This window comes from Harpia harpyja, chromosome 5 (genome assembly GCF_026419915.1).
Source record: "Harpia harpyja isolate bHarHar1 chromosome 5, bHarHar1 primary haplotype, whole genome shotgun sequence".
NCBI lineage: Eukaryota > Metazoa > Chordata > Aves > Accipitriformes > Accipitridae > Harpia > Harpia harpyja.
The window spans coordinates 10571082-10592824 of NC_068944.1; the positions used below are offsets into that span (position 1 = coordinate 10571082).

The 21743-nt window shown below is 41.7% G+C and overlaps 1 long non-coding RNA gene across 1 annotated transcript; it reads left to right on the forward strand.

Moving 5' to 3' along the window:
• Positions 1-6662: 6662 nt before the first annotated feature.
• On the forward strand, positions 6663-20767 carry LOC128142288 (uncharacterized). The gene is made up of 3 exons (XR_008235333.1): positions 6663-7035; positions 10088-10211; positions 19941-20767. It is a non-coding gene; the product is annotated as an uncharacterized LOC128142288 (long non-coding RNA).
• The last annotated feature ends 976 nt before the right edge of the window (positions 20768-21743 follow it).

Consider the following 21743-nt stretch of genomic DNA (forward strand, 5'->3'; position numbering starts at 1 on the left):
ATTTACTTACAGATCCCCTTATTCCTTAGTGTTTTAAGTAAGTCTGCTTTAACAAAACATTATCAATAAAAGTCAGTGTCCTTATGTATTAAAAAAAATCCAATACTGAAATGGTATTGATTTGAAACTGAAATAACTGGCCAGAATGAAACACATCTGAATTTCATCACTATGTACTTTATAGTTCTTAGATCAATTCTTACATTTCAGGATGCAAACATTTTTGCCCTGGCAGACTTAAATTCATGATGTTTAATGAAACATCATGAAACAAATTCATGATGAAGCAAATTCCTTGTTTTCTGCTTTTGCACATTACCACTATCTGACAGAACAAGTACTCAACTTTATGATTTATTGGCAGTCCTTCCAGTCTGTCATGGTTTAACCCCAGCCAGCAACTAAGAACCAAGCAGCCGCTCACTCACTTCCCCCCACCCAGTGGGATGGGGGAGAAAATCAGGAAAAGAGGTAAAACTTGTGGGTTGAGATACGAACAGTTTAATAGAACAGAAAAGAAGAAACTAATAATGGAAATAATAACAATAATAAAATGACAACAGTAATAATAAAAGGATTGGAATATACAAATGATGCACAATGCAATTGCTCACCACCCACCAACCGACACCCCGTTAGTCCCCGAGTGGCGATCCCCCCCCACCCCCACTCCCCCCAGTTTCTATACTAGATGTGACGTCACATGGTATGGAATACCCCTCTGGCCAGTTTGGGTCAGCTGTCCTGGCTGTGTCCCCTCCCAACTCCTTGTGCCCCTCCAGCCTTCTTGCTGGCTGGGCATGAGAAGCTGAAAAATCCTTGACTTCAGACTAAACATGACTTAGCAACAACTGAAAACATCAGTGTGTTATCAACATCCTTCTCATACTGAACTCAAAACATAGCACTGTACCAGCTACTAGGGAGACATTTAACTCTATCCCAGCTGAAACCAGGACACAGTCTTATGAATCAATTTTTAGTGTTATTTTGTTGTGTGTTGACCTTGGCTGGCTGCTAGATGCCCACCCAGCCTCTCTCTCACTCTGCCTCCTCATCAAGGCAGGAGGAGAAAATAAGATGAAAAAGCTCATGAGTCAAGATAGAGACAGGAAGATCACTTCCCAATTACCATCATGGACAAAATAGACTTGACTTGGGGAAATTGGCCAACAAAATTTGGACTGGATGGTGAGAAACAAAGACAGAAATTAAAACAACACCTTTCCCCTCACCACCCCCTTTTCCCAGGCTCAATGTCACTCCTTCATGCCTGACTATTCTACCTCCTTCTGCCCTGAGTGGCTCAGGAGGATGAGGAAAGGGGTTATGGTCAATCCATAACAGCTCCTCTCTGCTGGTCCTTCCTCCTCATGCTGTTCCCCTGCTCCAGCTGGCTCCCTCCCACAGGACACAATTCCTTCAGGATAAATCTGCTCCACCGTGGTCTCTCCGTGGGCTGCAGGGGAATCTCTGCTTGGGCACCTGGGCCACCTCCTCCCTCTCCTTCTGCTCTGACCTTGCTGCTCGCAGGGCTCTTTCTCACAGCTTTTTTTTTTTCCTCACTACTCGCTTCCTGCACAGCGTTTTGCCCTTTCTTAAATACTTTTTCCCCGAGGCACCCACCACTGCGGTGCCGTGCCCTGCAGTGGGTCGGCTGGAACCGGCCGGAACCGGCTGCGTCCGGTTCGGGGCAGCCCCGGCCTCTCCTCACAGGGGCCGACCCTGCAGCCCCTCACTGCCAGCGCCCGGGCACCTGCACCCCACACACATTTCCAGACCACTAAAAAGAGCCATAAACCAGAATGGAATTACCTTTTTCATAACACATATAAGGCAGATGTTACGGTACTACTTTCATGGTGGTTGGCCTCCTTTCTCCACGTTACTAGTTGTTTTCATCCCTACCGCAATCAAATTCTGCCACAGAAGCCCTCTCGCCGTCTGTGCATTTGATCTTCTTTCGCTGATCTTGATATGCGAATTGAAATTCAGCCGAGTATCTCGAGCTGGAGTACCTTTAATTTATCTGGGGTGGCCTCAGGGGTATGTGGTATGCCAGGTACAACATCTCTGAGTTCTGCCTTCGCACTTAAGCCCAGTGATGAGACTGATGGCTGGATCCTGTTTATACATCAACAACTTTCACTAGGGACAATCCATTTTTTCTGGGCTAGGTTCTGCAGAACGAAACTGGCATGCTGCTTTTGACTGTTCAGGCTCCCCTCTATCACCATCTCCCATGTGGTAACTGAGGCTGCAGTGTTAAACTGGACCTCTCATGGTACTTTTTCCTTCAGGCTCCTCAGGACCACAAAGGTGAGAAATTTGTAAATACCCTTCTCTGCCCAGATTCTTTGATTGGCCTGTCAGCTTGTCAGGGTATCTTGCTTCCAGTGGTCTGCACGGAGGGAGAAAGGATGCTCTGATGACTTGGTTGCTCTTCTGGGTCTTCCCTAGCATCTTGCTGCATGTCAGAGTGCTTTCCTGGTTATCACCAGCCAGCAGAAGACACTTTCATCTCTTTCCCGTGTTATCTACTTGAACTAGCTCCTGATGTGATCCACTCTGCTGCTCTTTGGATACTCTGGAAGGTGTGTTGGGCAGTGAGTGTGGATGATAAGGTGCCTTGGGGCCCTGCTTTGGGATTTGCCACATTTGTTGTTCAGGAATGTACCGGTGATAGCCATATAAAATCATAAGTCACTAATCTCAAGTCAGGTTAGCATTACATGAGGCATACATTTATGCATGCAATGTACGTAATTCGCTTATAAGAGTTTTAAAAAGACATAGGGAAGAAACCTCAGGCTTAATCCATTAAAAATTACATCAGAAAAGTCGTTCTTTCTCCATCTTTCTTCCCCTTGCCCATTTAACTTGCTGTTCCCACTGAAAGGGTTATCCCATTCAGTCCTTCATACAGTCTCTAGTGGAGCATGAAAGCTTTTAGAGCAAGTTTCTTGAAGAGGTTCTCAATAAATTCTTTCTTTCACCCCAAAACCCATTCCAGGTTTTGTCCTGGCCTTTCTTCTTAGTTAAATGAGATATTATTTCTCTTCCTTGGGATCTGCAAGTCACTCTCTGTTAAGCTAAGGGTGATTTCCTGCACAACTCTGCTGAATGAGAGATAAAATACATTCCTATCCTCTGACTGGTGATTTTTAGGCATGTTTCCATGTGAAACATTGCTGTATGGACTTCATATCTTAGAGAAATCAATATGTTAACAAACATACTGGATACAAATGTGTGAGGGAGTTAAGTGCAGGTAGGTAATTTCTGGCTTTTGGCTGAAACCAGACACCATGGCACTTGGCTCCTGCAGCAATTTGACCCTCACCCTTAGCCTTTCTCACTTCAGCTCCCTGTAACACAGCTGTCAGTCTCAGCTCTCCCTCTCCTCTCAGCCCTGTGACCGAGGCTGTGCCTACACTCCTGATGCCGGAGTGAGCTCTGGACCCACTGCATGGTGTTAACGTGCTGCCAGTTTCCCAGAAAGGATTTGATCCCATCATAGAGCAGACTGCTGCAATTGCTCAGGTAGCTCTTGCCCCCAAAGTGCCCACTCTCCTCCTTCTTTGAATTTGAAGGGTGCGTAGATGAGGGGTTTATGCATGGGTGTCTACACGGTGTTTCAGTGCCATGTGTGTAAAACATGAGAATTGTAGTGGTTTGTAGCCTAACAGGGAAAATGTGAAGACAAATAGCATGTTATTATAACTAGACTATTGGCTAGATAGCACGTTTGAGCTTTTTGACATGCTGTTCTGTAAATCCTCTCTCCAGTTCATGTTTGCTCATTTCAAGCTTTCTAGATCCTAATTCCTTAAAGACTTTCCCTCCCTACTCCAGCAAGATGGCTGATCAGAAAGAGGTACAAATAATTTCTTTGTATGCATTGATTCATATGATGACCTGGATGCATTTGAAGTAGATGGAGTTCATAACCGAGCTACCTTTAAACAAAGTATGGCAGCTACGGCAGCAAAGCCATTGTTTGGACTGTATGTCAACGCAGCTACCCAGTATGCTAGGTAGGTTTCCAACTGTGCTAAAGTTCCCACCACTGGGCAGGACACTTCTGTGGGTACTAATACCTTTAGCTTGCAGTCCAAGCTGAACAGTGCCTTACCCAGCACGCCAGGATGAATTCTGGCACAGAAACAGAGATCTGAGGCCATACCCCTGCACGTGGTCTGGGTGAGTGAGTGTTTGTTGCAGAACCTTGGTGATGCTGGATATTAGGTAATTATGGATATCTGCCTCTATTTTGGCAGTCCTAAGGGCTCATCACTTAATGTGGCTTTGGCAGTGCTGGGATCTGTTTTATCTTGTGCTGCTGTGTGCTTCCGGAGGCTGGAATCCACACACCTCTCCGAAAAGAGAAGCAGGTTTTCTGTGGATCATTTCTGACGTCCTGGCTTTGTTATAGGAGTTTTACCTGACCGGCTGGGCGAGTGGCAGCACGTGGTGTGGCAGGGGCAGAACCATGTGAGGTCCTGGTTGCCCTGCCAATACACATATGCTGACTGGCCACCTGGGTGACGTCTCTGGCCATGCACCATGACCGGATCCCTTTGGCAGCACCAGCTTGGTTCTTTTTCCTTTACCAAAACACAAAATTTGTAGAAATGTTTTATCTTTGACACCTTCATCCATATGCCAAGTGTGAATAAAATTACTTAATTGTTTCAAAAGAGAGGAGGAAAGAGAAATGTGTGAGTGGACAGACTGAGTGATCATCTAAATCTCATTTCCTTAGAAACCCAAAGTAATCATGGATCTCCAGAATCCTGGAAAACAAGAAAAACTCTCTGGAATGTTACAAGGGGGTATATAATGTAAAGGGTAAAATATGTCTTAGGTTTATTATTTTGGTTCAGAGCAGTAGGGCTATGAACCTAAAGCTGGAATACATATGGGGAAGGGATTTGATTTTGGTTACTGGAAGCCAAAACACGGCCATCTCAAAACCAATTTCCTTCCTCCTGTACAGTTTTCTGAGGTAGGGTTTAATGTTTTCCCTGGAGAAAAATTAAATATTTCCTTGAAGAATATAAAACTAAAGAAGTCTACATGCTTGTGACATCAAATCACAAATGTAGTGCTACATTGCCCTGTGGGCATGGAAATTTCAAGCTCTTTAGTACACTATTATAATCATTTTAAAATGCATTTCTTGCAAACAGTGTAATTTCTGGAGACGCTTTAGTTGTACATTGGCTTACAGATTGTTATCACAGTTGTGGAAAGAAAAGAAGAAAATATTTCTATTTCCAAACACCAAAATCAGACTGACAGGCCTGCGCTCTCTCTGAGGGATCTGATTAGTGGTGACTTCTGTTTTCCTTTGACTGTTCAACTGCTTTCCAACCCTTATGCAAAAGCATTAATCTTTGCTAGAAACAAAGCACATCCATTCATACAAATCCCTTTGAGGATTTATCTCAGTATGTTTTCAAGAAACAGTTTTTAAATGCTTTCACTAAAGCAGGATAAATTAAAATGAAAGATTTGGCCTGGAAAAATAGCAATGACTTTTAGGCAGGTACTCCAGTGTGTCTGTCTGGCCTTGCTGTCACATTTAGGTTATGAGGCCATTGTCAGTGTACTTGGTGGTCTGTTCCATGTATTTCAAGAAATCTGGGTTGTAATAAATGGGGACAACTTGTGACAACATAACATTTAGCTAACCGAAGCCATTTCTGATCATTTGGGTTAGAAGGTAGTGAGTGGATTCCCCAGTTCATGTCTTTGCATCTTGAAAGCTCTGATTTTATTATGCTGAAGTGACTCCCCACAGACTGGTGCCTTGAATATCCTCAGTGAAGTTAATTTCATAGCTTTTCTTGGCACCTTGTTTCTGCATTTGCAGCTGGCTTTATTCTGCCTTTGCATAGTTATGAAAATTTCCCTAATTTTTAATCTGCATTTTTTCATGTTATTGCTTTATTTTATTTCTTCCTAGTCTTCCCAATTGGTTAACGAGACTGATTTATCTCTTACCTAATATCCATTCATACATCCGTGAATATCCTACTTCCCCTTGGTCTTTTCTTTTCATGAAAGCTTCTCCATAGTTGAAGATGTTCTCTCTTAAACTCTTTCAAATTCTACAGCATTTTTAAAATTTGCCCCTATATTTAAAAAAAATAAAATGCAAGATTGGAGCTGTCTGTAGTGACATAGTTGTATTTTCAACATGATGTTTTTATTAGTACTACCCAACATAGTGTTTGACTTTTCTCTGACAGTCACAGTAACTTGCATACAGTGCATTAACAGCTTTAATCTTCCTCTGATATGACTGGCTGGTGTCTTTATAATGGTGGTTTTGATTAAGTCCGGATCAATTTGAATAAATTTTCCCCATCTGATTCAAGTCATATTTATCTCTTTAAAGCCCTGGACTGCTATACAAAAAATTGGTAGTGAGTTTTAACTGTCTCTTTTGGCCCATGAACAGACTTCAAAATCAAAGTTTTTGATGTTTAACTCAAGAAATATAATACGTTTTAAATGCCTCGGTGCTAGAAAAGTGTTAGAAAGTGCAAGCAATGAATGCCTGCCTCTGCTGACCTAAGGAGAGCTAATTACACCACTATGATGTGGTAGAAACATAAGCAAAGGTAGGGGAGACTGCTGGGATAGTGGGAAGAAGCTGGTTGCTGCTACGAGGAAGAAAAACACATGCAAGACAGAAAAGCAGATCTAAGCTGGAACTCGCAGCTAGAGAAGTCATTTTTTTGGAGCCGTGACTGAAGACTGAAACATTAGAGAGTCATAAGAACTTTTGACAGCAGTACGTGTTTCATAGTAACCTGCAGAAGATAACTGGATAACAGTTCGGACTGGATAACAACAATTTCTAGCCTGAGTAACTTGCCAATGCTAACGAAGATGGAAATGGGCTTTCACATCTAACTCTTACAGGGTTTTCCTGTATGTTGTCTAAAATGGATTTTCATTTTCTCACCAATGGCAGGAACTTACCCAGCTCGTAGCTAGGATGGAATAAACCACCTAATCCAGGTATGAAATGCTATTCTTTGAAAATAATGTTTCCTCTTTGCCCCAAGTTTTTTCCAATCTGATTTGTAGTACAAATTTCCTGCGTGACATTGACAAGCACGAAATAGATTGCTTAGTAAATCTTCTAATTTGGGCTTCTGATAGACAAAAACTATCCACTTCAAGGATTGTCCATATTGTGTCAGTGAAAAAGATCTAATTGTTTTAAAATTCTGAACTGGGACTGGTATTTTAGTCAATCCCAAAATTTATTCTGGTTCCTAAGAGCCAGACTCTTAAACGTGTGTGTTCAGTTCCTTATGCTGGTAGGATATTTCAGTGAGACTGGACTGGATTATAATTACCCACCAAAAAGACTGCTACAGGATTTCCTTGAGGAGATTTAAAGTTTCCTGCAAACCCTTCCATTATAGACAGTATCTTTTCCACTCTTGCTCCAGTTCTGCTATTACAGAACCAGCACCTGATTTTCTGTGGCTTACTTGTCCCCTGAAAAACATGGAAACGCTGTACCTTTGCTTCAGCTTCACACATCTCTATTCCTTACTGACTGCTTGCTAAAACAAGTAATTTATTTTGTGTTGTTATGAAAGTGCTCCCGCTCAAACTGTATATTCATGTTGATGATCTTCTGTGATAAGATACTGTACAACTTTACAGTGTCATACACTAACCACAGCAGCATGCAGGAGCTCACATGATGGTCATTTAATATCCATGACTCACAGTCCACAGGACTAGGATTCCAGCCAGCTGGGATTTGTTCTAAGTGGTGTGAAATGACAAACAGTGCATGAGATACAGCTCAGATACCAAACATGGTGGCCGAGCATTTAAAAAAACATGGCTCCATGCCCTTTCCAGTAAAAAAAATAACAAATCATGCAATAGATTCACCCAATGACTATTGAATATAATATTTCAAAAACTTAAGAAAAATTAAGTGCCAAAATAAAGAACACGGAATCTTGGCCTTTCTAGGTGGTTTCTGCACCCTACCTGGTCTCTGGTTGTTTCTTTTCTTACCTTTGCTTTGTTTAATTTTTCAGTTTGAGTTTTGTGGTGGAAACTGATTACTGCTCTAACTGTGCTTGTAATCCTTCTGCCTGATTTTTGTATTTAAAACTGCAACTTATTTTTCGTGGCTTGATATTCAGCTGGGATGGTATACAGTTGCGGAGTGCAAGAGGGATTAGATGTTACTCTGTGATTCGCCCAGTCCCCGAGGAGAGCTATATAAAGATCATCCTCTTCTCCTTGGCCCCAGGGAAGCTAGGGGGCAGATTATGAGCTAGCGGAAAAGACGAAGGCATAAAGAAAAAACCCTCACCATCTGCAAAGAGGTTCCAGGAGCACACATCCCCCTGCTCTTGTATTCTACAGAACTGGGAAAAAGTGTGCTCCACTGCTCGGCCACTGTTATTTTAGCCATAGAGGGCAGTTTAAGGAAAAACAAAACCACTAGGAGTTATCTTTCCCACATTGTGACTGCTCCTTTCACAGAAACTGCTCAAGGTTTCCTTTTCCAAGAAGAAGATGAGGTGGAAAGGCAGGACTTAGAGACTTCTGTTTACAGATGCCTTTTCTCTATAGCCTGGGAATCCTGAAATGTGATTGCCTTGTAAGGGCAGGTTATTTTCAACACTCCCTTCATTTATGTTCCTGTTAAACCCACGGCTTAAGTGGGGCTTCTGTGCTGGAGAGATTTTGCACTGGCTGTTTGCCCAGGGATGGATTGCAGCAAGAGTAGACTCTGACAGAAATAGGTGGTTATGTGTGTAGACCTCTAAGTCTTGAAATGAGAATATCGCTGCTAGAGGTCAAGGTTTACGCTTGCCAGTATTTCCCTCATTTACTGAAGTCAGTTGACTCTCCTTTGCCAGTGCTGGCTATTTTTGTCACAGTCTCACAATGGTGGGGATTTTCTTGTTTCAGTCCTTACAGAAATGACACAACTTGGGATACTTTTGCCTCTGAGACTTCATTAAGAAGTTCAAACTCTGTTTTCATGCTAAAATTTCTTCTAGATTACTTCTTTACAAGTGGGAAGTGTTTAAAATTCATTTCTATAAAATATTTAATTGTAATTTTATGTGTTTTATCCGAGGCTTTAATTTTTTAAAACTATTATTTTGTTCTCCAGAAACTCTTGTTTTTCCTAATCTCTCAGAAGAAAAGCTCTGAAATCTAGAAAAGAAAATCAAGGCAATTGTGATTTGTTTTTTTTAAACCAATATGCAGCAGTTTTAGACTGCTTTCCAAAACACTTGGCATTATGGATTTAAAACCAAAAGTCTCATATCTGGTCCTTCTTTTGCTTTTCCATGTTTTTTAAGGAAGAATCAAGACGTGATTTGGAAAATCTGAAGAAAGAAGGAACCTGAAAGCTGACAGCTATGACAACACCTGCCTCAGCTTTCTGTGTTCTGAGTGGCACATCTAGTTATATTTATCCTTCTATTTTTGCATCACCATTTTGTCCCACATCTTGTCACATGGAGCAGGGTTTTGCTGCTTCAAAGTCTTTGTCAACTGTAAAGTCACTGCTAGATGTAGCTTATTTAAGATGAAAAGCCTTTCCAAAATAGAGGTTTGACATTTTTACAACAGGGGCACTAATTTTTTTTTTTTTTTTCGATTTTGAATTAAGAGTTTTGCTGTAGTGCTATCTAGTATTATAATTGGCTTTACTAAGGCTTCACTGCCTTAACTTTTGTTTTTAATGTTCATTATATTCAAATGTGTTTTGTTTTTAAAATACATGTTGCTATTCAAGTTACTGAGAGCAAACTCAAAGTGCCCTGTAAGAAGGTAATGAGATTTGTGATGATTCCAGTTCCTTGGGGAATTATTTTAGCCTTAGATGGCACTTTGAGAACACCGTCCTTGCACAGGTAAGCTTTCCTTAGTTATAAGTAGATACTTAATACAGGGCAAGATTGAAATCAATGATAAATGTTGTAATGACTTCACTGGGTTAAGGATTTTTCCATAGGATAGAGAAATACAGAAATTAACAGAAACAAACAATGTACTGCACTGTCTCCCTCAGGCTGTGAAGGGAGATCACTTTGGGTATGAATGTTGGATCTCAACAAAGCACTGCTTCTTCTGAAGTGAGAGCTGTAGTGTGCATGAAGATGAATCCACACCATGCTGGCCACTGGATTTTTGGGGTTGGTTTGTATTTTCTTGGCAATAACATGCAAGGAAGGGGGAGGTGAATCTGTAAACATTTGTTTTCTATTAGTAGATGATATTGCTAAGATGTGTTTAAAAATTTGGCTGACTGGCCTCAATTTCCTTACTGTCTGACAGTCTAAACTGTATTTATTATAGATTACTGAAAACTGAATCAGTAGATATCTAGCAGAACATTTCAGTCATCTTTTGACAATAGCTGATCCTTTCTAGCAGTTCCCATTGAGTACTGAGCTACTCAGAACCCACGTTGGGTCAGCTAGGCTCTGGACCCTACTGATGCTTTCTGGTACAGATATGGAATAAATGGACAGGATTATAATTTTCAATAAAAAATTGGGTTACAAAGAACCTAACAGACTTCTGTTTTGCGGAAGTATTATCTAATCCTAAATGCCTTAATGTCATATAATTGGGAAGGGGGGAAAGAAAAAAAAAGGAATGAGGAGTTGCTCAGGTTTGGAACAATTCATTTTTCTCTACCTTGCTCTATGGTTTATGTTTCCAAAGAATGCATTGCCATTAGCACTGTGTCGACTGGAAAAAAATTGGTATTCTGAGCCCTACCCTGCATTTTGCAGGGCTGGCAATGCTTCTTTACCCAGTCACCTGCTACCTTCCACAGGCCTCTAGATAAAGGGCCTGAAACAAAGCACTTGGCTCATCTAATTCCCAACACTGCTTCTCTCTCTGTGCATTAACTATTAGCCCACTGTTCCTTCTTTCTACTGCTCTGCACAATTTCTTCTATCTTATCTGTTGCTGTAGGAGGAATACATGCAATTGTGTAGGTCCAGGTGGTGTATATTTCAATTTGCTTAACTTAATTGTTTAGATCTGCTGACTTTTGTTGCCACCATCTTTCTAGTCTGGTTCTCTGACAGGAAGTCATGATTAGAAGATCATGTCTATGTGGATATACTGTTTTGTAGTATTGGTGAAGACAGGATCAGAAAATGCTCTGAGTAGGTATTTTGGAGAGTACCTATAAAATTGCAGTCAAGTTGGAGGATCTGTTTCACATAGCAAAATGTCAAAAGAGTCTAAAAGGCCTTTAAATGGGAAGAATTGTATTGGAAACCACCTTCTCATTTGCTGATGACTGACATGTTTCTCCTGTAGAAGAATGCCCCAATGCAACTTGCTACCTTTTGTGGCTTCTGTTTAGTGGATAGAGTGAAAAAACAAAAAAGACAACTTTATGGATCTACCGTCTGCAGGAATCAAACTCTGGAATTCAGTGTCTCACTCCACTTGGACCTTGAAGGTCTTCAAGAATCATTCAAGGGAAAAGGAAGGCAAAGTCTGGGAGCCTGGAAGTCATGAAACATTACGGTTTTGCACATCAACAGGTATAAAGGATCAGATTGATTTTCGTAACTGAATTTGCCAGGGAGGGAAAAGAACGAAGAAATACCCAGCTTCAAACACCTGGGCTGAGGCTGCATGTGAGCTCATTCCACAGTAAAACTCTCACAGCAGGGAAAACTCTGTGCCCATGTGTAAGGGGAACGCTGGTGGCAGCTCTGTCAGTGATGGCACTACATTTACTGACCATCTGAGAGGTGGGGGACAGCTCGAGGGGGACAAAAACAGCTTCAGCAGAACGCTTCCAAGAGAAGAGAAAGCGGTCGGTAGACAACTGCCCCGTTCTCCCTCTGTCACCCATGATGATTGATGAACCTCTCTGCGGCTCTGTCCTGGTCTTTTCAGTGAAAGAATCCAGCTGGCTTTCTCATAATGGCAGAAGTAATTAAAAAGGGGATCAACTTCAGAGGAACATAAAACACGCACCAAAAGTCTGTCTCTTTAATGATATCCCCTACATACTTTACTGGCAGGGATTCTGCTAGTCTAATACCTGTTAATTTTCTTTCTAATTAGGGCTATAGCTCACCAGAGGCTGTTTTATATTTAATATAGATATGGTTAAGGGCCCTAATCCTTATTCAGGGAAAGAATCTGGAGCTATGGAAAGAGATTTTAGAAGAAGAGTGTGGAAGACACTGTACACAAGACACTGGAATATCAACAGCTTTTTTTATCTTGGCTCAAAACCACTATGGAAGATGCATGGAATTTATATGACTTTGAACAGAAGGGGATTTTATAGGGAGAAAGCTCAATGTAGCCATAAACATATTAACTTTCATTATAGCCATATTTTACACAGTGTTTGAAAACTCAGAAAATTAGGGCCACTATGCTGTTAGCAGAATGGAATTATGAATATCTGGCAACCTCCTCCCTCCTCAGTGTCCCTCCAGCGCTGAAGTAAGGCAAAGAGAACACCTGGCTGCTGGGGAAAGACCACCTCTGAAAAGGAACTGTATGGGTATACGTATTGCCTCTTTTGAGGGCAAATGTTCCACTTTAAAAGTTAGACTGAAATTTCTCAATGAAATAGATGTTGATCAATTAAGTTTTTGTTGAGCCTGAGTATTTTACAAGTATTTTTCATTACTTTATAACACAGGTGTCCTGTAGAATTCCCGTCTGTGTCGCTGGATTCCTGACGAAGCAGGTATTTCATAAACCAGTTTCAGGGGAGATCCAGGAGGCATATTGCCAAACTCTGGGTTCCCAAGCATGTGCAGAGTTGCAGGTTTCCCAAACTGTAAGTCTAAGAGCTCTGAGGCGGAGGAGGCTCTGAAAGCTGCAAGCGTCCCCATCACAAAACTGAGATTTAGATTTTAGAAGTCCTAGAGCAGGCTTCCAGGGTCTGTAGCTGGAGCACTTTCTGTATGACGAAGTTGTCACAGAACTGTGAATCACAGAAGCTGCCCAGAGCCTATAGAAAGTGGCCTGCAAACATAGATCTTGTGTTGGAACATGGTTAGTACATATTCAGTGGTGACTATATCAAGATTATTTTGAAAACCAGGTCATCCCAGAATGCACTGATATGGCTTAATGTGCCTTACAAAATTTTCTTGCTAACAGAAAATCCTCTATTTTTAGCTCCACTTTGTGTTTGTCTGCAACTCTTCATGAGCAATAACTTTCAGTTAGGTAGAAAAGGAACGTGAACAACTAGAGTTTCAGGAATCATGGCTGTCCTGTGGAACACATTCCATCTAGAACATCCCCAACTTGAGAACACTTCCAGCTGTATTTTCTATAATATGCTTCAGAACAAGTAGGGAAGGAGAGGACTATTACAGTTTGGAGGTGAAGCATGAAGAAATGTCCAAAGATTATGACCTTTCACATGATTCTTTTATTGGAAAATACCAAGTAAAGGAATTACTTGTATCTTCCCTAATACATTAAGATTTGAAAATCAATGTTTTGTCAAGTGTGATGAAGTGATACCCCTGTTACTATCTCTCTCCTTGCTCTGTTACTGAAAGAGTAATAGAATAAAGATACCATTTTTACCCTGTAGTAGTTCTAGACATTAAAGTTCAGGTATTGTTGTCAACCCTGCAATGAACTCTCTCTCTCTGATCTTGAGCAAGACTCAAAACCTTGGTAAATACTCCATTTTATAAATGTCATTACTCTTTTGCCTCACAGACAAGGCATAGGTTATTCAATGTCTGCAGACAGTTTGATCTATGTATTTGAAGGAAATATATTAGTATCTTATTTATTATTATTTTTATATATCCCCTCGAAACCCCCACACTCTTCTGGTTTTTACAGAGCTTTTACAACCTGTCTGTGAAAACGAATTAAAGAGTGGTTATCATGTGACTGATATTTTTTTCCTTTTAGCCTGCTAAATGGAAATGGAATGACACTCATGCAATCCCACTTTCTTTCTTTGTGTGTGCAGGTGTCTTTTGTATCAGCTGGCCGGTTTCAGTGAGCTCTGATAGAGGGCCAGAGATCTTGAACGTACTCTGTTTCTAGATGCTTCATGAAATTAGGCACAGAGTAGAAAAGGGTGATACTCTTAATCCTCATGGGGGGAAAATAGCTGCCTATGTTATCTGTCAGAGATACTCTTGGAAAAGAGTTGTTACGAATGACCAGCCAGAGGAAATGCTTCGTTCAGAGTCTATGACTGCAGACAACAGGGGATCTACTCAACAGCAAAGTTTCTGTTCCTGTGTAGACTCTCATTCTCTGGTCATTAATAATAGGGTTAAGAAGTTTAAAAGTCAGTTATCACAAGCCCAAAAGCCTTTCAAAATTAGGCTGCATTAGTTCATGTGCTCACCCAGCTACTTGTTTTCTTGTAGAGAAATTCAATTAAAAAAGTAAGTCATGATCAGAATCCTAAGGGTGAATTTGAAAATAACAAAAGCTGAGAAATCCAAAGATAAGGCTCCGTGCTCTTGCATATAAACCATGCATTATGAAAACACTTTATTAATATAGTACTTTGTGCTAAATTTTACAATGATTGTTTTAAAATCCATTACAACCCAATGCCTTTAATATTCCTCCTAGCGTGTCCGTGCCCCCCCCCCCTTAAGAATTTGTTTGCTGCTGGCTTTTCTGGATGTGAGGAAAGCAAATATCACATTGGCTGGCTGCCTCTTCTCTTGGGCATGGTCACTGCAGATTGGCTCTAACCATTATTTGTTTGTTTTTCAAATGTTCTGGGGCAAAACGATGGGACAGGAAACGTCTGAGCCTGTCTGACACTCATGCGGCATGAGCCCTGCTGGAACAGCTGGGGCTCATTATTTTGCTGGGTATTCCTTGGCTCAGGCCAAAGTTTCTTGGCACTTTTTCACCTCTCCTGTTGTACAGTTCCTAGAAAAACTGTGTCAGGGTCCCGAGTGCATCAATGGACCTTCGTTGCTCTGACCAACCTCACCTGGGGCCTTCACCCATACCTTCTGCTCAGGGGCTCCATTGCAGCTCAGTCCCTGCCCGAGTTACGCTGTAAATGTGCCTGTCTCTAGCTCCAGCTGTATTGCAGTCATGCCTGGCCACGCGCCCTGTTGACCTGGCTGGATCCTGACCTGTGGACTCTGCTCCTAGTTTGACATTGGACCTGCCTTGTCAGTATGGACTTGCCTGGTGATCACGAGAAGGGTATGACTCTGGCTACCACTGTCAGACTTGCCCTGACCCTGACTTGATGATTTGCATGTCAGGCTTGACTTTGAACCTACCTTATCACCACAAACTGCTCGGGACTACAGGAGGCCTCATGCCTCAGAGGTGCAAGGCTGTAGTTTGTCTTAAAAAGGTAGAGGTGCTTCCACTATCTGACCTTCCCTCTGCCCCTTCTGTGAGGAAAATTAGCCAGATGGAGCAAAACGTAATTTTGATGACCCTGTGTACAGGAATTTGCTCTTATCCCTCATTCTGGCACATCCAAAAAATCCTGGCTAAAATCAGGTGCTTACATGCACGTAGCGGTATTTACACATGTGGTATGGGCACACTGCTGGGAGGGGTGCCACTAAGGCATGGCTTGCCCTTGCTAACCCCTTCCTGAAGGAATGGAAATATCCTTCTGATAGGAGGTAGTGGGACTTGGATTCCTTGAGTTTCAATTACAGGTGGAGGAAGGGAGAGAGGGAAGGAGAGCTGGGTATTGTTGCTGTCTGCTTCCCTGTGCACAGCACATATTTCTGCATGGATTTCCAGCAGCAGTCATTGATGATCGCATCAGCGGTAATGTCCCTTGATGCTTGCAGTCCCTGTTAAGGAGGTCAGGGACTGGAGCACTGCATGGAAATGGGGCTGAAAGCAGGAGGGGATACCAGTGACAGGTGAGTAGAGAGCAGAAGAGCTGCTCTCTGGGTGGAGAAGTTCCATCCAGCCCAGCATCTTTTCTCTGATAGGAGCCAACAGCAGGTGCCTGCAGAAGAATAGAGTAGCTGGCCATTTCTGGAGTGACTCCTCCCTTGTTACATCCTTCCTCCGTATCTCTAGCAGTTTCTGGGTTAGAGACTTCCCGGTCAAGAATCCAAGCCGTTCTATCTGAAGATTCCCAATAGACATGACCTTCATGCATATGTTCATTGTCTTTCAGAGAAGTTTGTTAGGCCTACCTAGCAGTGGGTGACACTGAGATGTGTATTGTGCAAAGCTACCCTCTATTTTTTTTTCTTTTGTGCAAGGACATCCCTTCTAGAGATCTACCTAGGCCTGCCAGGGCATGTTGAGAAAAATATGGTTATATCACATCTCCAGTAAAACTCCTCTCACCATCTGAACCTCCTTCAGTTCTGTGGTTTTTTGCTGGTAGAGTTTAGGTTGTCTGTTTTGCTGTGCTTTGTGTTCTTGAATGGGATGGTAAGGTAGAACCTTTTCAGCTGATATATGTTGTTTCAGTCGAGGATGATTTCTTTTGCTGGGTGGAAAAGAAATGACACATTACCTTGTGCCCTAGTTTATTTATTCCTGGAACAAGTAGTCTTCCACAGCTGATGAAGGGTAACTCAGCTGCACTTCTGGATTGTCAGCTGCATCTTGTACATCTATACACAGTAGGTAGAAGCTCAGTTTCCTTGTTTTACTTTGCTGTGAACTTCCCAACCTAGGAACTCTAATTCCTGTAGTCTTCCCATCCAAATACCACTGAAGATTGTCTGACTACCCATGCTTCTGTAGACAAAACCAGATCCAGACCAATTGCTCTTCTTTTGAGCTAGCTGGAGCTAGCTTACGTATTGAAAGCTACTAGATGTAGGGCTAGATGGCTGATAAGGGTATTTGGCTATCTGAATGAATTTATATTTTTAATTTTTATTATTTTACTTATTTTTTTTATTTAATGTATTATTTCCGAAGGTTTTCAACAACAACCACCATTATCTTGACCTTGCACTCTCCATCTCTTTCAGTAAAATACTACCAGACAGCAGTGGAGAAAGTAGGAATTTTCTGAGGTTTATTTCTGCTGCAGAGGTAGGCAAGAGTTTCCATTATCCTGTTTCTGTACGAGCTGCAATGACAAAGTCATGGGAATTGCTTGCATGAAAATTAAGCACTTTGTGGATTCAGATAAGCAGGATGGTGGTTCTCTGGAATTCATGTGTTGTTTTAGGATGACATAACAAGTGCTACCATCATTCTCAGTGTGTGACTGAACAACTTTTAAGTGTCATCCTTCCTGGCATCCACAGAGATGGAGGATGAGGTTTACTATTTAACAGCTATTGGTGACCTCCTTTGCTCACCAATTTGGAGTCAATGATGTACTAATACCCTTGTTTACCTGGAAGCTGACATCCTAGAGGCAAAACAAAGATTGGTCAGTCCCCTGAGCTGGCTTATAGTGGCTTAATAAAATGTTCTTTCATTAGCATATATTATGTTCTGGTCACTAAAGCACCATGGACTTTGCTTATCTGTGATCTACTCTCTCAATTTTCTCCTGATAATTTCCAAGCTAATTGTTTAACTGCATAATTTGGTTGCAAGCATTTCTGGCAAAAATAGAATTAATGACAATCATCTCAGGTGTGTTTCGGACAAATAAAATCTGCCTCAGACCGCAACTTCATTTCAAATTCTTAAAGTAAATATTTAAAAAAATGACAGAAATACAAGAAAAACAGTTAAGAAAATCAGTTTTCTCTTTAGTAACAGCAAAGAATGCTTTTAATTTATTTTTCTTCCTTTGTATAACAGTCTACATCAACCTTGGAAAATGGTTGAACTGGGGATATTTCCTGTCAATTAAAAGATGGTTTTGAGTTGAATTAAATCGGCACTTAGAATTCCACCTTAAATTCTCCAAAGATGGCACTTGCTTAAGGTTCTGAAGATGGGAATATGATCTGCTAAAAATCAGACAAGTGAGCAGAAACAAACTATGACTTCTGCCCCAGGGGTAATGGAGACGGAGATGAATCCTGACAAGCACACACATGACAAGACCTAGGCAGAGCAAGAACGGGTGACTCACAAATTGTAGTGGCACGTTCTCTCCAAGGGCCTCAGTGTGCAGTAATGCCTGAAAGATCTCAACCAGGATCACATGATGCATACAGTGGTTGGCTGACTGTTGAGCCATATAATAAAACCCCAACAAATTAAGTATAAAACAGCCTCTGGTGAGCTATAGCCCTAATTAGAAAGAAAATTAACAGGTATTAGACTAGCAGAATCCCTGCCAGTAAAGTATGTAGGGGATATCATTAAAGAGACAGACTTTTGGTGTGTGTTTTATGTTCCTCTGAAGTTGATCCCCTTTTTAATTACTTCTGCCATTATGAGAAAGCCAGCTGGATTCTTTCACTGAAAAGACCAGGACAGAGCCGCAGAGAGGTTCATCAATCATCATGGGTGACAGAGGGAGAACGGGGCAGTTGTCTACCGACTGCTTTCTCTTCTCTTGGAAGCGTTCTGCTGAAGCTGTTTGTGTCCCCCTCGAGCTGTCCCCCACCTCTCAGATGGTCAGTAAATGTAGTGCCATCACTGACAGAGCTGCCACCAGCGTTCCCCTTACACATGGGCACAGAGTTTTCCCTGCTGTGAGAGTTTTACTGTGGAATGAGCTCACACCCAGCCTCAGCCCAGGTGTTTGAAGCTGGGTATTTCTTCGTTCTTTTCCCTCCCTGGCAAATTCAGTTACGAAAATCAATCTGATCCTTTATAACAGTTGATGTGCAAAACTGTAATGTTTCATGGCTTCCAGGCTCCCAAGGTGCTTTCAACTGCCTTTTCTTCCTTTTCAGCTGTTCCTGTTGTCCACTCTGGTCCTTCTTTTCTCTGTCCAGTTTCTTATTATTCCTTTTCTTTCTGCTCCCTCTGCATCTTTTTTCCCTTTTCTTCTTATATGCTTTTCAGTTCGTCTCACTTGAGCCATTCTGCCCAGAATGCATTGCTTCTTCCTCATCTTGCCAAATCAGAGCACCATCCCTTTACACCTTTTGAATAAGGGTAATCCTGGACACACAGATATTGCGTGCAAATCTCCGTGCAAGCTCAGATACGGCAAATACTCAGAGCAGAACAAACAGCAGTGGCAGCGGGAGAAATCAGAGTATGCCTCATTTTTTAGTTCATCAGTGACCTCCTTCTAGCCCATCATCCTGAGATTCTGAGTCCATGAAAGAGACACAAGAACTGTATCCCCTAAGTCCACCAGAGTGGACCCTGTGGTAAGCCATCTCTTATGCTGGTTGCCACAGCTGTAAGCATACTTTTGGTTTGTGTTCCTGCCAGCTCTATTAGGTAAAATAAAGGCCACCAAATTCTAATTCTAAGAGTAGGAGGGTTCTTGTCTCCCACACACTTACTGCAAGCCCTCTGTGCCTGTACAATACAGATACCTGTCCCAGATGTAGTGGGCTTGCTGCACTTAGAGTGTAGAGCTTTTCTGTACACATGTAGTGTTTATCTGACCATGATTATGATGAAATTATGGTCAGGTCTTTGACTTTCAAAGTCTGCTGTTCTTGCCCATGTCCCTGCCCGGAACAGCAAACTTTTGGTGAAAGACGGACCATATTTGATTAAAAAGCCTCTGAGGAGAGGCCTTCTGCCAGAGCAGTCCTGTTGGGGGAACAGATTTTCTGGGCAATGGTGTTCAGAAAGGAGGCAGTTTTTACAGTGTGGTTATAAATGTCCTTTGAGAAAATCACGTATGGGTGTCAGTTAAATGTCTGAACACCCAGAAACAGTAGTTGGCTCCAATGTTCTCAGATAAGTGCAACTCATAGAAAGTGTTTTAAAAAGTGTTATTTCAGGATGCAGTTATGCATCTCAGCCTGGGTAGTCCCATTCTGCCAACACAAAGTGCTCCCATTCAGGGTCTAAAACCATTCTTTACTTTCTCCTAGGTGTGCCCTGTGCTGATGGCTGTTGTCTATTCCCTTCCTGTTAGATGTGACTACGTTTCATGGGTGATCCAGAGGATTCCAGCTGAAAAGATGGATAGATTTTGGCAAATTTGTTGTCCTTTTAAAGCCACGACCCTACAAGGCACACATGGTATGAGTTGGCCAACAGTATTCCGGCAGACTCTGTAGACAGCTATTGAAGTCAATTTTTGGCAAGGATTTAGCTAGCTGGGTTGCTACCACACGTTTTTTATAGCTACTGTGGTTTACTTTGACATGGAAGGAATGACGTAGCACACGCAAAAAAGCTTAGAATGTTACCACTTTAATACTAAGAGTGTAGACATCAAAGGGTGGCAAATGTATTACTGCAGCTTAATGAGTTACTGTTTATCATTGCAAATCAGCTGAGGAGTGTTAGCTAGTTAAACTCTGATAACCTGATTGCTTGTAGTCTTCTTAGAAGATTACAAAATTAGCTTGTCATTGATCAGCTTTGAGCATATCTGGATGTGGATCAGCCATGCTGAAGTATGAAGTGGAAGCTGCATACCTCTAAAATACCTGTCTTCCCTAGCCCAATTGTACTTTCTTTTTCAAATGTGTGCAATGATGACTGCACTTACGTGTTTGCTGCCCTATTCGTTAACTATGTCTCAGCCAGGAAATGCATTAGAGGATTCCTTGTTCTGCACATGCTCCATATATGCTTATATGAGGACTCCAAGAAATAATGTTTAGTCAGAAGGTAAGGCTGCATTTGTGTTTTACTGAATTAAAATGCTAGATTGGGTCATAACTGTGAAAATAAATTTGCTGTTGTCAGATATGATAGCTTCTGTTTATCTCTTTTGTTCCACATGTGCGCGTGCGCACACACACACTGTCACAATTCAGTACAGCTGGTAATTTTCAGTTCACCAGAAGCTCAGAATAGCAGAGAAATTGTTCAGTCAGGCTTGATGTGGAGAACAAGTGTTTGCACACACTCCACGCTCTCTTTCTGGGAGGAAACTATCAAAAGAGGTTTGAAAAAGGAATGTCAAAAAGAAGAGAGTCAACACATTTGCCTGTTCTTTTTAATATACTCATTGCTGATATATAGGTGCAGATCTGCCATGGTTTAGCTGGGAAGTGAAGCAGGAGTTTAGATGCAGTATTGCTTTAACTGGAAAGGTGGACAGGAGCAAAGCAGGTAGCATTTCACTGTTGGAAATGTTCTGCTGAGTGTGTCGTATCAACAGAAAAGGCTTGAGAGGTCTTTCTTGAGAAATAGCTTACTTATCCCTTTTCTTTTTCCTACCCTAAAAGACTGGAAAACTTAGCATCTCTCATAGCCCTCTGAAGAAGCAGACACACACACAACCAGAAACAGTTTGTTAGCTCAGGAAATACAGCAAAACAAGATAAACAAACACAAACTGATGATAAAGTGGCTCTCTTCCACGTACCAGACTATGTCCCACAGAACAAAGTCTTTTGATTCCATCACTTCAGTCATCCACCAAGAACCAGACAAAAGTGTCTTTGGAGCTGTGTATTCAGTGCCAGAAAAGCTAGCTTCTACCAAGAGTCACCAGTAGATTCAGCTGTACTAAGAAAATAAGTTGGAGTTATGCAGACACTCAAAACCAAATGCTCCTATTTCCTTTCTTTCTTTCTCTCAAAGCCAAAATATTTCCTCAGATATACATATTCATCTCCGTTGAAGATAATGGGAACTAAGCAAGTCTCAAGGCAACTGCACAGAAACCAACTGTTCTTCTGCAGTAAAATACAGTTTTCTACAGCGTAAATTATGTC